This window comes from Aythya fuligula, chromosome 2, assembly GCF_009819795.1.
Source record: "Aythya fuligula isolate bAytFul2 chromosome 2, bAytFul2.pri, whole genome shotgun sequence".
NCBI lineage: Eukaryota > Metazoa > Chordata > Aves > Anseriformes > Anatidae > Aythya > Aythya fuligula.
This window is the reverse complement of record NC_045560.1, coordinates 119,542,149-119,555,228: the sequence shown is the minus strand read 5'-3', so window position 1 is coordinate 119,555,228 and position 13,080 is coordinate 119,542,149. Positions and strand designations below refer to the sequence as shown.

The 13,080-nt window shown below is 42.1% G+C and overlaps 1 protein-coding gene across 2 annotated transcripts in view; it reads right to left on the bottom strand.

Annotated features, from left to right (window-relative positions):
* LYN (LYN proto-oncogene, Src family tyrosine kinase) overlaps positions 1-12,186 on the bottom strand; it is a 51,498-nt gene extending 39,312 nt beyond the window's left edge. The window contains exon 1 of one of the 2 annotated variants that reach the window (XM_032182981.1): positions 12,048-12,186. The gene's annotated coding sequence lies outside the window, so the exon portion shown is untranslated. The remainder of the gene's footprint in view (positions 1-12,047) is intronic. The other variant, XM_032182980.1, reaches the window with a different exon arrangement.
* Between the last annotated feature and the right edge of the window lie 894 nt (positions 12,187-13,080).

The following is a 13,080-nucleotide window of genomic DNA, read 5'->3' as shown; positions in this document are numbered from 1 at the left end:
TGGGAAATTTGGCCATGGTAAAAAAATAAAAAATAAATAAAAATCTAGAAGAAACACTGAAAATAAGTAATATCATTGTGGTAGTGTAATAAGGTTATTATGCTTATAAAAGGATGAAAATAAAATACTGAAACTAAACATTACTTTGAAATGATGCAGAATATAATTTATACAGACTACTGATTCTTTTCCTTGTTTATTCAGTTGAATAAAAATACCAAAACACAAGAAAGTTAATCCACACAAGACTGTAATTTTGTTAACATTGCATAATAGACTTTATGCATTATGAAAATGTTCCAGATTCATGTAGTCAGTCCTTTTGGCACCGATTTTGAACCAAGTCCTACATTAAGCTAACATCTGGTTCCTGACCTTCTAACACTCACTTCATTTTATTACAATCATTTGCCTCAACTGCATCCTTGAGAATTTTGAATCAATATCAACAATGAATTAATTCATTTTGCCAGCCCTCAGGCAACTGCATCTTCTATTTCCTCAACTTCTTTTCCATGGTACTTTATCTTTTGAAGATAGAGAAAAGGTCAAATAACATCGTAATTTGCCACAACAGAATAAATACTTTTATCAAATTCTTCAAAAGGATCAAATGAAATGGAAAAGAATAAAAAGGTGCCAACATGTTAACCAACTTAAAGAGAAGGTTTCCAAATACTTTATGGACTTAAGTGTTGTACAAACTGTATGTAAAAAGTATCATTTTCTTTACTAGTAAAGAACCTTAGTAATGAAAACCAGCAACTCCATATAACCAAATCTCTATTTCCAGATGAAAGTTTGGCCAAACCACTACACTGAAGAGAATTAAAATTTTTCCTAAGTGTCCGGAAGTGTTCCACTCCTTTGAACAAACTCAAAGGACTATGTCTGCATTCCAATCAGAGCATATCTGTGAATCACATACAATTTTTTCAGCTTTAAATTTACCACTCGGACCAATAATGGTGGCATGCTAAAGGTTCAGTAGTCCAGTATTTGCCCTGAGCTTGAGAGACGTCAATGTTTACAAGTAGGAGGAGAATCCTTCTCCCCTCTCCTGCAAATGACTAGTGCAATCACTGCGGGTAGGGAAAATGAGAAACTCACAAAAATAGTCAGATCTGGGGGCAAGGTCTAGAAATCTGTGGATACCAAGGGACACACCAGAAGGACAGAGAGAGAAATTTCGGGCAACTTCTCTCAACAACATGTTTGGAGCAGTTGCAGCACAGCATAAGCCTCCACGGGCTCCCCTTCAGCGTGGCGGTCCTTGCCAGGCCAAAAGCACACAAACCATCCTCCTCTCCCAGTAAGACTGCCTGAGCTCCTTGCTCCCTCCGTCTGCCTCCCACATACACACTTTGCCTCACACACAAGTGGATGAGGTGTGCAGCAAGCAGTGCTGCATCCCTCTAAAATGTCTAGTTTATATACACAGTGGTTTGACTCCGATCTTGTTGATTTCAACATTCTGGTCAATTTACTTGCAAACAAAGACATAGCCACACAACTCACACTGAGTAACATGCACGAGCCACTTTGCAGTACCAAATGTTTGCATTTATTATGTGATGTATGAAGGAGAAATTAGCTTCGAGCTTCAGAAGAACACATGGGACAAAGCGAGCAGCTTGCTAATATTTAGCTAACATTAATAGCTGCTGTGGCTAAGGGAGAACAGTGGTTATTTATGAACGTGGCCTTCAACTAGTTAAGGATGTTGCTGGCACTAAAGACTCCCTTTCAGACATGTTATTTTACATTGAGATGTACCTGAAATTCAAACCCACTGCTATAGTGTAAACAGACGACTAAAGATGATGAAATTTTCTCAACATGCATGTGAAACCATGGTGAAGAACAGCAAATTCTCAGTCAAAAATCCCACGATGAAGGTTTTAAGGGTGGCCTCATAGAAAGTCACTACTTCTCTTTTGGGTTTACCTTCTGTTTTTAGAGTGTTAAAAAAAGGGAGGGAAGGGGGGGGGAAGATCATTAGTGCATCTTAGCTTTTATTCTCTCAAATTCAGGCAACTTTAGCTCCATGGAATAAATCAAATTATTATCAATCTTACCTGGCTTTATACATTCTACAATCCACTTTTAACATGGATTAAGATAGTTGTGTTTAAACTAGTGCAGAATGACTGCTATGCCAATGAATCTTATCTCTTTACCAGCCTGGTCATTTTTTAACCCATTTTACTTTGCACCGTGCTGCATTTACCATCCTCTTCCATTGGCCAGAGGCCTTCTTAATCTTCTGCCATAACCATGTTTAAACACTGACACACACACTCATGACAAAATTTGCCATTTAAACGCAGTATTTTTGTTATATTTTCATACAATGTCTTGGGTACCTGTCTAAAGCTGCCCGAAGCACTTATTGTCACAAATTACTCACAAGAGAAAAACAGATGTTTTTTTTCACCCTCTTGCAAGCCAAATGATTCAGTTGCAAAAAAAAAGAGCTACTTCTCCAGTAGACTAGTTTGTGTTTCATTAGCTATACTACCCTCATCATTTGATATACACAAATATAACCCTTCCGAAACACAGGTCAGTGTAGTGGGGTGTATAATTAAGATTTAAAGATGAATTCTAAACTCAGTTGAGGGTTTAACTCACTTGGGGTTACATCATTCACGCTGATGTATACTGACACTCTTACTCAAATTGCAGTTCCTCCTGGAACTTTGCAAACCTTGGACAAATTTTCTTTGGTTGCAAGAGGAAGTTGCAATAGTTCTGTAAAAATCAGACAGTGCCAAATCTGGTGTCAGTAAATCACACTAGCAGAAATGAAGTCTCACGCTTTTTAATCTTTACAGTAATATTAGGAGAACATTTAGCCCCAGCTGTGTAAGTATTTCTGTTAGGAACCACCCAACCTTATTCTCACAGATACAACAGTAGAACCTTTCTCAGCTTCAAAGGTGCAAGATTGTACTCTATGTTCTTGCACTTCGCAGAGGTCTATTTAAAATTGGGAAAAATAAATGAGTTATAAACTCTGTGTTAATTATATTCCTTTGAGAGCATGAATCTAAAACGCGCAAGATGTCTTCTTGCCCAGTTTAGTAAACTATTCCAAACAACTGCTGTAATCTGGGGTGCATGCAGAGGTACTAGAAGGATATTTGCTACAAATATGAAAAATACAACTAAAAGAGCTATATATCATGAGCAATTTTTGGAGTATTTTAGATGAAATTCTTGAGTTCAGGGCTTTGTGAATAGATATGACTACACATAATCCTACCAATCAGTCTTGAAGGGCAGCAAATTACTGCAGTTAGGGTCTGAAAGCCTGGCTTGTAAAGGCAGAATCACACTTCAGTAAAAATGTGGTGAAACTACATGCTCAAGCTGTGGTGACAGTAAGACCATGAAAGGAAATACATCACTGAATGAACATGGAGTAAGAATTGACACGCAAGTTTCTAAGCATTCTTTTCACATTTGTTTCGCACATGAAGAAGAAGTTTCTCGAAAGTTAACCAAAATTAAATATTTGACATTCTTTCAATTTTCAGAGGGCAGTGAGAATGGGAATCTGGAAACTCTTTGTGAATCACTGGTATGTCAGTTCACTTGATTGTTCCTAGTTCAAGTGTTCTAAGAAATAGCGAAATAGCTACAGACCTTGGATTTTAAACACATGTACGTCTTTGCAGAAGACCTTTCTCAAGAGCAAGAATATGAAAAAAAAAAAAAAAAAAAAAAGTTCTGCAAATCATTGTAGCAGCAGTTATGCAAGAATTGATTCAAGTTCTTTTATATTTGAGATGAGTTACACCAAGTAGAAGTCCTGAGTGGAGGACAACATTTTTGAGTCAGGCCTGAAGAAAATGTCACATTTGCTTAAAACGTCAATTTCTTTCATTTTCAGAATCTCATTAATACTTTGACCACTGCTACTGTTTTGGCTATGCCTGGACACTTTTTGCTTTCTCTATCTAAAACTAAACAACATTGCTGCTTTCACAAAGTGTCATGAGTTGATTGTACAGCATTTGGTATCTTCTGTTGCTTAATGCTCAAGAGACTAGCAATTGATTGCAGATGCAGACCTAGCTATTGTGACCACAGCCAGCTCCACTGAATCAGGCTGTGATCCCGTAATTGACTGCATGCCTCTTGCAGGAGCTCTACAGACGGTCAGAGACCCAGGCCAGGCTATTCTAAACAAAGTGCAGGACGTGCACCTTAAAGAGCATGGAAGCATGTGTGATAATTTTAGCAGATTTAGACTCACAGCAAACTCTAGGTCCAAGACAAAAGATATTTTCACATTCATACTGCAGACTGCAAGTATTTTATTGCTCTCTTCATTATGACCACGCTGGCTGCTCATTAGAATTCATAACTTTGGTAATTGCAAATATGAAGTACGGAGCTCATAAGTAAGCCACATGATTATACCTTACCAAGCAAAACCACAGCAGACAGTGCATGATCCCCATGGTTTATATGCAATTTTAGCACTCACGGTGACTTTAGCACGCAGTAAACTTCTCGAGCAAGAACTAAGAATAAATCAGTGTTCACAATTGCTACCTACATGTAAGTCCTGTTGAGGAAAACTGTAATGACTCCACAGTGAACTTACATTTGAATCCCATAGAATTAAGTGCTGTGCAATGAAGACACTTTAATAAGTAGTAAGAATGCTTCATTGTTGAGAGTGCACAGGAAGTTCTCAGGACAACACAAACCATATGAGAAAAGGTGTAGGGAAGGACGTTGAAATCTCTGAGAGGTCAGAAATGGGGTTGATGCTGGGAAATGAATGAAGAGGGAAGACCAGAGCAACAAAGAGATAAAAGGAGAACAAAATATCAAACAAGAATGCACAGGATAACTAATGGGGTAGAGAGAATTACAGTCCCTAGAAAAGCACATTTTCTTAATGAGTGCGACAAGACACAGAGCACGTAATCAACACAACAGTCACGCCACTGAACCTGTACTCTGTGCTCAAATGAGTGCTCAAACACTTTTCTGTGTCTTACTGTACCAAACATTTTGATATTTTTGCTTTTATGACAGGAGTGAGGAAAACGTAGCAGGAAAAGACTTCAGCTGTAAATAGTCAAATACATTACAGGAAAGAATAACATTCAGATCTCCGAGTCAAACAAGCTACTCAAATGATGATTTTTTAATTTTCTAACACATGTATCCAATGCTCTCAGACTTGCTGAAGTGCTCCATCAAGAGCAGAAATATCTCACTTGAAGGGCCTTTTTCCCAGTTGTCCGCTCCACCAGCCAAATCAATTTTCTGTTGATGCCTGCACCACAGAAGTTGGTTCTTCAAAACTCGTACTGCCTTCTCACTGCTCAAGTTTCACTTTCTGAAGGGACAGAACATACAGGGCATGTCGACACCAAGGAGTTCAGCATAGAAATCCTGGAACTAGAGTGGTTGCCTTAGCACCACAGGCACACAATACAAAGCCTTGGTTTCTTCATCATATGCTGATAAATCCACATTCAGCTGCACTACACCAATTGGATATTCAACAAGGGTCAACGTTGGCTCAAAAACCCTTCAAATGTGACACTGTACACCACAGAAAAGCCTCCTGTGTACAAAAGGAAAAAATCTTGACCCAGGAGAGACAGAAGCAACATCACAGATAGATGATAGCAGACAATGAGGTAGGAGACAATTCACACTGATTATTTTCAAGATAGAAACTAACCTTTCTTCAAGTAAGGTTGAGGACACTGTTTTAAACCAAAGGCAGTTAGCAGTGACAGCTGGCTCTAAAGATAGATTGTATCTACACATAATACACATTCCAGATAGAAGAGTCTTGCTGGCCAACTAGAAAAGTACAGAGCTGCACTTTAAGGAGGCTTATTAAAACATCCTGAGTAATGCTGGGCTGGTACGCTATGGGACTTTACACCTCTCCAAGAGGCTGGAGGTACATATTTCTGGGCACACATTCCCTGATAAGGTAGCATAGACAGATTACAAAAGGTTATGCTCCAAATGCCTGTTTTGTGGAAGGGGAAAAAGAAAAAGTTGCTGCAGAGAGATCTAAATCAAGCGGTGAAATAAATGACTTAAACCACTGACAGTCCTGATGGCAAAGCTGGAGAGCAACAACAGAATAATGTTGGAATAAAAGAAGAAAAAAGGAAGCTGCAGTAGGAAGACAGTAGTACTGCAGCAGGAAAAAGATTGAAATATTGGTTTTCCCAGGAAATAGGGGCAAAAAAGAAAAAGGAAGACAGCATGTTATTACTAATGGAAACATTCAAAGCAGACTCTAAGACTTTTCAGACACACAGGTAAATGTCACAGCAGAGTGACAGGAATTGTTACCAAGCAAATTAAGAGGGAGATTTCCAAAGGAGGCAAGCTCCCCTGATCGGGCCTAGTTGGAGTACTGCTGTCTGCTGCCTGCTTTGAAGGAGCTATCCATCAGGTTGTCTACATGCCAAGAGAAATGGGCTTAGCATCCACCTTATCATGGCCCAGAGCTCCTTCACCAATGTCAGGAGAGCTGCTTCGGTATCTCTCCCAGCTACTGCAAGCACAGCTAGAAAGCGGAGACAGCACAAAGACCTTGCAGGACAGAAAAAGGAAGACAAAGTGCCACGCTAGCAATAAAGCGGGACAGTTGCTTAAAAGGCAAGTTCTCCTACAACCCTGCCAGGCTGTAATGCTTCTATCCAGCCTTTTAATAAACTAGTAGATCTCTGGCACTGGTAGGTCTGTAGTTGTAGAAATGTACTTCAAATGCCATTTGCACACTTCGCTACCCCACAGCTACACACTGAAATGACTCTCGCAATGTATTTTGAACAAACTGAACCCAGGACATCCAACATAGGATATCCTCTTTCTCCTGCCCATCCCCTTCCTGTGTGTTTACCAAAAAATTTCACTTCCTCAGGGGAGCTGACAGTAGTGCTGGCAATCATTTTAACTGTGTCCTCCAGCTCCCACCTGCTACACCTAAATCACGGGTATCATTCAGCACTAACTGAAGAGGTTCTGAAATCACATCAAAACACAACGTAGGGTTGGGGTTGCCCTGGAGGAAACCAGTTTCTGTCCACTGGATCTAATGAATAAAAGCCTCAGGATGCTGCTAAAGGATACCTGAATAAGCAGTTTCAGTAAGTGCAATAGATGCACTACTTCTCAGAACTTTTCCCACTCTGGTGATACTACTTGGAATTTTTTTTAATTTATTTATTTATAATTTTTTATCTGGAGAGAGTAAAACTTAGTCATAGGTCAGACCTACTAACTTACAGATATGTTAGCATTATGTAGGAATTCACTCAAGCATACTCTTACCTTTTAATATTAATTCTGTTATAATACCCTAATAGAGTCATATACAGAAAGAACAAAACTGTTTATCAGCCAAATATACTTCTGCACTACCTCTTGGGCATAGTCTGAAACAGGCTATGCCCAAGAAAAAGCTTTAATGTAAGATATCATCATCATTTAAAAAAAAAAGTAGTTTGTGTGCACTTATCTGTACAAACTAAAAAAGCAAATGTAGAATAAGGCAGTATGTTATGGAAACCACATCAGTAAACCCACTTAACAGGCTACATTTTTGTTGACGAACTTCCCGAAATGGCTTTCTGTTACACCAACAAAGGAGCAGTTGAAAACACATCTCAGAGAGGGCCCATTCCTTCCAAGCTTTCATCACGTACAGACTTTCAGTAGCCTGCTAAAACAGAGAAAATTCCAAAACCCACCATTCCAGGAGAGTAGCTGTATCCCACACTTCACCTTCAGTAGCTTACCCTATGGTAAGCTACTGAATTTTTTAGTTTTAAGGCCTCATGGTTTGCTATTACAGGCAGTTTAAAGAAAGAGCTTGGTCAGAAGAACGTGCAAAGTAAAATGCAGGCCCTTGCAAATTAAGTAACAAATTTTTTGACATACCAACCACAATTTAGACAGGAAGAACTAGCCTCATGCTACATGCAAAAATGTTCAGACTGTTTATCATTTTAGTACTTTGAACTGAGTGGGTAAGATAGTAAGCTGTGCAAACACAGGAACCAATTGGAGATACTTAAGATGCCAGCAGTTGGAGAAAGATAGACACTGCTCCCCCAGGGTACAGCAAACATTGGCCTGAGTAGTGCCAATTTTCCATTTTTCCCCCACAGAAATGGGATCTACCCATACACCCTTCACCTTTCCTTCATGTCCTCCTCCTCCCCCTCAGATAAGCGCTACTGTCAGAATACCATCCCTCTCCCGATGTCCAGTTGGCAGAAATAACCAATCTGTTCACCTTGAGGAACAGTTCTTTAGGATACACTACAAACGCAACCATTTCATAAGTATTTGGAGAAGACGCTTCCAACACAAGATGAAATTCTGCCTTTACATTTTGTCCCATCAGCCCACATTTTCAGGAAAGATGCCAAACCCTACCATGACAGATTCATCTTTAGAAATTACACCATATCACGACAACGTCAACAGGAAATGTATTTGCATCAGGCAATAACAAATAAGAAAGCACAGACCTTTCCACCCTTCCCTGATGGACAACTGCCATTTAAACTAGGAACATACACAATAAGGACAGCTACACTGTATTTGCTTTTTATTAGTAGGAACTAATTTATTTGAGAAGGTACTATTACTGTTTATAGTACGATGGTCTCCTCCTATTTGTATGCTTCACGAAAGGCTGTTTCCATACAAATGTAATTTTGTATTGTTTATCTACATAGTTTCCTGTGACATGGCTTCGTAAGTCGGGAAGTCTTTCCCTCTACGCTATCTTTAGCGCTCCTACACTTGCATGAAAGAGGTGACACAAGTAAATGGGAGTTATTAAGCAGTAGGTAATTGACAGAAGTAGGAATATGATCTGGAAGAAAAAAATAAATCTAATTGTTAGCTGGCAACAATTTACAGAATGAAGCCGCTGCTCTTAGAAATGGAAATGCTTTAAGGGTAAAATAATAAGTACTACTTAGCAGATTGGCATGATTTTGTGCAAGTATGTACATATCCAGCACCATAGCTCTATAAGGAGGTATCACCACTCCACACAGCCCTGAAGATTCCCAGCCAACAGATTCACCTCTTGTCCCTTGCATTACTGCATTACATTTTACATGCTTTAGGGATCACTGGTACCATGGAAAGGCAACTCTATGCACATGCATGCTACCACAGTCAGAGTGCTAAGGATCCTATTCTATACCTACTGCCCCCTGCCTCTTAATTTCTTTAAACCTTCACATTGTTCCTCATCTGCTCGTTTTTTGGGTTCAACCCGTTTTGCAAAGAGCTGCCTTCACAAAGAACTCCCTAACCCCAAGAGTAAAACTGGCTTTACTTTTCCCTGAACACAAGAAATAAAGTCACTGCTGCCCTTTACTCAGAATATGCACATATGGAAAGAAGGAAAGGCCTTGTTCCCTCCTCAGATCACCTAGCCCTTTGACAAAATAAAAATTGGCTCATGGTCAGTAAGTTTCCACTCAAAAACCTCAAAGACGTTCATTAAGATTCCAAATAACATGCAAAGTACAGATAGGAAAACATCTTTTCATGACGGAAATGGAATCGCATCTGAGATTAAACACTGCAGTTCTTAAACTTTCCTGAATAGCTACAGATAGGTCAAACGCTACTGGCACGCAACACAAGAAAGGCCAGGCATAGCATCTCGGGTCTTGTGAGACATCACACTGAAGCTCAGCTACTGAGCTGAGCCTGGAGGGCCTTGGACTATTTTCTTTGCATGTTTTAGGAATTTCTTCCCAGAATGCCTGCTGCTGCGTGATGCTATTTATCTTACCAGAGCCAACAAGGTCATAGGAAGACAGCTCACTCCAATGATATAGATAAAACAGAGGGAAACAGTATATGAAAGAGCTTCTTATACATTCCTAAATATATGCAAGAAAAAAAAATTATGGAAACTCCCTTGAAAGGGTAACATTAAAAGCCAGGGATATTAAATAACTACATGACAATAAGGTTTAACTTCATATGTAAAAGTTTCATAACTCATTGCACTGTCAGTAAAAGTCATTGTGCAAACTGGTCAAGGAACTTACGAGGAAAGGCGTAAGCCTTACTTTGTTCTCTGTACAGTTGTATAGAGAGGGGAAAAGAGGGGAAAAAAAAAGAAACAAACAAACCTTATTTACTCAACAAACTACAGGAGAAAAGCAGAATAACTTCAAGTCCGCCAGCTACAATACTGGGAAAAAAAGTTCATTCTACACCATTACGGTTTTAAAAAGTATCTCAACAGCATACGATTAAAATAGAACTTCATGTTATTAAAGCAAGAATTCATTTCTAGTCTGTAGCTCACAAAGCTGAAACGGAGAAAGAAAAATGCTACAAATCTTGACGGAGAGAAACAGAATGAGAAAGCTGTAGATACCAGAAATCTCTAATTTTTCATCCTTGCCCAAGACTTCATAACATCCTATTACGGGTATCTAACTGATTTCTAGCTGGTTGCTACTTTTTCAGAGAAAACTGTATGATTTTTCTCATCCACACTCTCGGTGTTGATGGCAGTACACATTATAAAGATATGCAGTCCTGTCATAAGATGTAAGCAACACCTATTGTGTATTCAGTACTGGGCTGAAAGCAATTCACACAGTTTGACTACCCCTTGGACAAAACCAAGCCATGTTTCCCCAACATAACTTTGTAACTGCCCAACATTTTTATTTTTATTTTTATTTTTATTTTTATTTTTATTTTTATTTTTTTTAAGGAAAATAAAATCTAAGTCTTTAGTAATAGGCTGATCAGTATAGAATTATTTACCGTATTTTACAGATATTGCAACTAACATCAAGATATCTAAACTACGAAGGTCTTTCAGGTCATTTCCAACTCTGGTTTTAGCATTCTGTAATAAGACTGGTCAGATTGGGCTTTTTTCAGAGGTGGGAAAGAGATGAGGCGTTGATTTCGGGTTTCAAATTAAACAATAGAACAAGAACCTTTGTGCTCCCTGTGTATATCCAAATGATCTGGCTAAACAAGTTTAAGGTGTTAATCTCTTCAGTCTTTAGTGCCAACAGAGGTCAGTGAAGCAGGGAGGTGAGTTCTTGCAAACCCATTCACTGCAGACCCCAAGATGCCATTTCAACAGAAATTCCGAATTCAGGGGCTTTAGTGAAGGTGTGGCATCCACTACGGAGATCCAGCCTGGCTTTTAGACCCTCCTAATGAAAATTAGGAGGAAACCCCTCACCACCACTCCTTGGGCATACAGCATCATCATGGCAACACCACGAGGCCGTTTGCTCTTTCGTTTAAGCCGAAGCACATCGGAGCACCCAGTTAGGAGGAAGCAGCTTTAACTTGGAAGATGCTCCGGGAGCTATTCCCCTAGGAAAAGCAGTTAACGAGGAACACCCAGTAAACCAAGGCTGCTCCCTTGGCTTGAGACACCGACTGCAGCCTCGGACCAGTTAATTTGACACAGCACAGCACACTCAGAAGCCCTGAAGATCCCACCGCAAGCCGGGCAACAGCAGCAAGAGGTAAATCATTCATTTTGAGGACGATTACCCCGGGTTCCTTTCTTTCTCTCTTTTCTAATGCCGCGTTTCCCGTTAAGACCCCCTCCAGTGCCCCCTGCTCGGCGGGGAGAGCCGCCAGCAGCGCGCCCCGTACCCCCTGTATGGGGTCGGGCATCCCCCGGTGGGGTCGGGCAGCCCCTTTACGGGACCGAACACCCCCTGTACGGGACCGGGCACCCCCTGTATGGGGTCGGGCACCTCCCGGGCGGGGACCAGGCATCCTCCAGCGCTCCCAATTTCTCCCCCACCGCCGCAGCCCCTTACCACGACCGACCCCCAGAGCCTGCCCGGCGCCCATGAGCCACCTTCTTCCTCCTCCTCCTCCTCCTCCTCCGTGCGGGACGGGCCGGCTCAGGGCGGCGCTGCGGGGGGCTGCGGGGTGGGGGCGGCAGGGGAGGGGGCTCTCAGGCGGGACGGACAGACGGACGGAGGGACGGACGGACGGACGCCGAAAGCACTTACTTCGCCGTGTGCGGGGGCTCGGTGGGCGGCGGGTGAAGTCGCCGGGGTCTTGCGGGGGGCTCCGCGGGCCGGGGGCCGGGGGCGGGGGGCTGCGGAGCGCGGCGCTGCTGCCCCGCCGGCCGGGACACGGGCGCTGAAGCCGGCGGAGGGAACTTGGCCCCGGTGCCGGCGCTTGGCCGGGAGCCCGCCAGCCTACTTCCTGCTGCGGGGTGCGATTTGCATAGGGACGGAGAGAGGAAAGGGCTCCCGGGGAGCAGCGGCCGCCCCCGCGGCGGGGGAAGGAGCTGAGGGGGGGCCCGACCCACGGCCGGGGGTCGTCAGGGGCCAGGGAGCTGCGAAAGGTGCGAGGGGAGGGATGGGGTGAGGAGGGGGGCTCTGCCCGCTGCCTCCCCCGGTAAGGGGCAGCCGGGGAGTGCGGCCGATGGTATGGGTACGGCGGGGCTGAGGAGGGTGTCCTGGCCGTAAAAAGCGGAGTCAGCTTCTCCAGAACCCGGCTGGGGAACTTCTAGGGTCCGTGGGTTGGAAGACCCACCAAGCTGGCTTGGAAAAAGCAAAGAACCAGTAGATAGGATCAATTTATCTTTGATTAATTCATTATTATCATCATTATTATTATCCTCATCATCACCATCACATCATCATCACCACCATCATCATCATTATTATAATCATATTATTTTTTTATTTTATTTTATTATTTTTATTTTTTTTTAAAGGGGGGCTTACTGGCCCGTTGGAAGGCGAGCTACAACCTCACGCATCAGCAAAACTCCAAACAGGAAGCAAGAGCGTGCGGACAACGCCTAGAGGATGCAGCTGAACAGCTCGATGACAACGGGAGCCGAGGCGTCATATGTGTACCGCCAGGCCACCTGGACGCGTTCAGGTCGTTGAGGTTTCAAAGGCAGAATTTCAAAATAAAAGCTTTTAAGCCTTCCACTTAAAGTATTGAAGACAGTGGGACAAGTCCGAGGAGCTGTCAAGGTGGTAATAGTTGCAAGATGCTCTGAAGTACCCCTGCATCCTTTTCTGA